This window comes from Oncorhynchus gorbuscha, unplaced genomic scaffold (assembly GCF_021184085.1).
Source record: "Oncorhynchus gorbuscha isolate QuinsamMale2020 ecotype Even-year unplaced genomic scaffold, OgorEven_v1.0 Un_scaffold_19458, whole genome shotgun sequence".
In the NCBI taxonomy this organism is placed as follows: Eukaryota; Metazoa; Chordata; class Actinopteri; order Salmoniformes; family Salmonidae; genus Oncorhynchus; species Oncorhynchus gorbuscha.
In genome coordinates, this window is record NW_025760818.1 from 1 (window position 1) to 3,287 (window position 3,287).

At 37.0% G+C, this 3,287-nt stretch overlaps 2 non-coding genes across 2 annotated transcripts; both read right to left on the reverse strand.

Annotated features, from left to right (window-relative positions):
* Positions 1–1,005: 1,005 nt before the first annotated feature.
* On the reverse strand, positions 1,006–1,078 carry trnar-ucg. Its single transcript has one exon. It is a non-coding gene; the product is annotated as a tRNA-Arg (tRNA).
* A 1,354-nt stretch (positions 1,079–2,432) lies between these two features.
* trnar-ucg lies at positions 2,433–2,505 on the reverse strand. Its single transcript has one exon. It is a non-coding gene; the product is annotated as a tRNA-Arg (tRNA).
* Positions 2,506–3,287: the final 782 nt, after the last annotated feature.

Sequence of the window (3,287 nt, forward strand, 5' to 3'; positions counted from 1 at the left end):
CTGATTCGAAGTCAGACGCCTTATCCATTAGGCCACGCAGTCTATGTGATTACATACCTATTTGACATCATAGAGACTTTGCTATGCAACAATAGACATCAAATTGTGAACCTGTCCGAATGAGGAAAGCTAGGGATTTTTAACAAGTACAAAGATACTCTTTCCTTCAATCTTGCGATGCAGATTCAGACACAATAATTCTCAGGCCTTTTAGTCTTAGATTATTAAAGTTGAACAACAATGTCCAAGCTTTTCAAAGCAACAAGATCAATGCCCTATTGAGGGAAATTGCAAACATGTTCAAATTTGCTGAGCTAATGAAATTAAACAACCACGAAGGGACTCGAATACTCAATCTTCTGATTTGAAGTCAGACGCCTTATCCATTAGGCCACGCAGTCTATGTGATTACATACCTATTTGACATCATAGAGACTTTGCTATGCAACAATAGACATCAAATTGTGAACCTGTCCGAATGAGGAAAGCTAGTGATTTTTAACAAGTACAACTAGTCCCTCAATCTTATGCAGAATCAGACACAATATTTCTCAGGCCTTCAATTATTAAAGATGAATAACAATGTCTTAGCTTTTCAAAGCAACAAGATTTCCCTTATTTCTGGGAAATTGCAAACATGTCCATATTAGCTGATTTAATGACATTAAACGACCACGAAAATGCTTCAAAACCTCAATTTTCTGTTTCGAAGTAAGACGCCTTATCCACGAGGCAACACCTTCTACTCCATATTCTCTGATACAACAATAGACATCAAAATTGTGAACATATCCGAATGAGGAAAGCTAGTGATATTTTAACAAGTACGTAAAGACTATGTCCTTCAATCTTGCGATGCAGATTCAGACACAATAATTCTCAGGCCTTTAGTCTTAGATTATTAAAGTTGAACAACAATGTCCAAGCTTTTCAAAGCAACAAGATCAATGCCCTATTGAGGGAAATTGCAAACATGTTCAAATTTGCTGAGCTAATGAAATTAAACAACCACGAAGGGACTCAAACCCTCAATCTTCTGATTCGAAGTCAGACGCCTTATCCATTAGGCCACGCAGTCTATGTGATTACATACCTATTTGACATCATAGAGACTTTGCTATGCAACAATAGACATCAAATTGTGAACCTGTCCGAATGAGGAAAGCTAGGGATTTTTAACAAGTACAAAGATACTCTTTCCTTCAATCTTGCGATGCAGATTCAGACACAATAATTCTCAGGCCTTTTAGTCTTAGATTATTAAAGTTGAACAACAATGTCCAAGCTTTTCAAAGCAACAAGATCAATGCCCTATTGAGGGAAATTGCAAACATGTTCAAATTTGCTGAGCTAATGAAATTAAACAACCACGAAGGGACTCGAATACTCAATCTTCTGATTGAAGTCAGACGCCTTATCCATTAGGCCACGCAGTCTATGTGATTACATACCTATTTGACATCATAGAGACTTTGCTATGCAACAATAGACATCAAATTGTGAACCTGTCCGAATGAGGAAAGCTAGGGATTTTTAACAAGTACAAAGATACTCTTTCCTTCAATCTTGCGATGCAGATTCAGACACAATAATTCTCAGGCCTTTTAGTCTTAGATTATTAAAGTTGAACAACAATGTCCAAGCTTTTCAAAGCAACAAGATCAATGCCCTATTGAGGGAAATTGCAAACATGTTCAAATTTGCTGAGCTAATGAAATTAAACAACCACGAAGGGACTCGAATACTCAATCTTCTGATTTGAAGTCAGACGCCTTATCCATTAGGCCACGCAGTCTATGTGATTACATACCTATTTGACATCATAGAGACTTTGCTATGCAACAATAGACATCAAATTGTGAACCTGTCCGAATGAGGAAAGCTAGTGATATTTTACAAGTACGTAAAGACTATGTCCCTCAATCTTGCGATGCCGAATCAGACACAATATTTCTCAGGCCTTGCAATTATTAAAGATGAATAACAATGTCTTAGCTTTTCAAAGCAACAAGATTTCCCTTATTTCTGGGAAATTGCAAACATGTCCATATTAGCTGATTTAATGACATTAAACGACCACGAAAATGCTTCAAAACCTCAATTTTCTGTTTCGAAGTAAGACGCCTTATCCACGAGGCAACACCTTCTACTCCATATTCTCTGATATGACATCAAACAGACATGCTTAGCAACAATAGACATCAAAATTGTGAACATATCCGAATGAGGAAAGCTAGTGATATTTTACAAGTACGTAAAGACTATGTCCCTCAATCTTGCGATGCCGAATCAGACACAATATTTCTCAGGCCTTTCAGTCTTAGATTATTAAAGTTGAACAACAATGTCCAAGCTTTTCAAAGCAACACGACCAATGTCTTATTTCGGGAAATTGCAATTATGTTCAAATTTGCTGAGCTAATGGAATTAAACAACCACGAAGGGACTCGAACCCTCAATCTTCTGATTCGAAGTCAGACGCCTTATCCATTAGGCCACGCAGTCTATGTGATTACATACCTATTTGACATCATAGAGACTTTGCTATGCAACAATAGACATCAAATTGTGAACCTGTCCGAATGAGGAAAGCTAGGGATTTTTAACAAGTACAAAGATACTCTTTCCTTCAATCTTGCGATGCAGATTCAGACACAATAATTCTCAGGCCTTTTAGTCTTAGATTATTAAAGTTGAACAACAATGTCCAAGCTTTTCAAAGCAACAAGATCAATGCCCTATTGAGGGAAATTGCAAACATGTTCAAATTTGCTGAGCTAATGAAATTAAACAACCACGAAGGGACTCGAATACTCAATCTTCTGATTTGAAGTCAGACGCCTTATCCATTAGGCCACGCAGTCTATGTGATTACATACCTATTTGACATCATAGAGACTTTGCTATGCAACAATAGACATCAAATTGTGAACCTGTCCGAATGAGGAAAGCTAGGGATTTTTAACAAGTACAAAGATACTCTTTCCTTCAATCTTGCGATGCAGATTCAGACACAATAATTCTCAGGCCTTTTAGTCTTAGATTATTAAAGTTGAACAACAATGTCCAAGCTTTTCAAAGCAACAAGATCAATGCCCTATTGAGGGAAATTGCAAACATGTTCAAATTTGCTGAGCTAATGAAATTAAACAACCACGAAGGGACTCGAATACTCAATCTTCTGATTTGAAGTCCATCCCTATTTGACATCATAGAGACTTTGCTATGCAACAATAGACATCAAATTGTGAACCTGTCCGAATGAGGAAAGCTAGTGATATTTTACA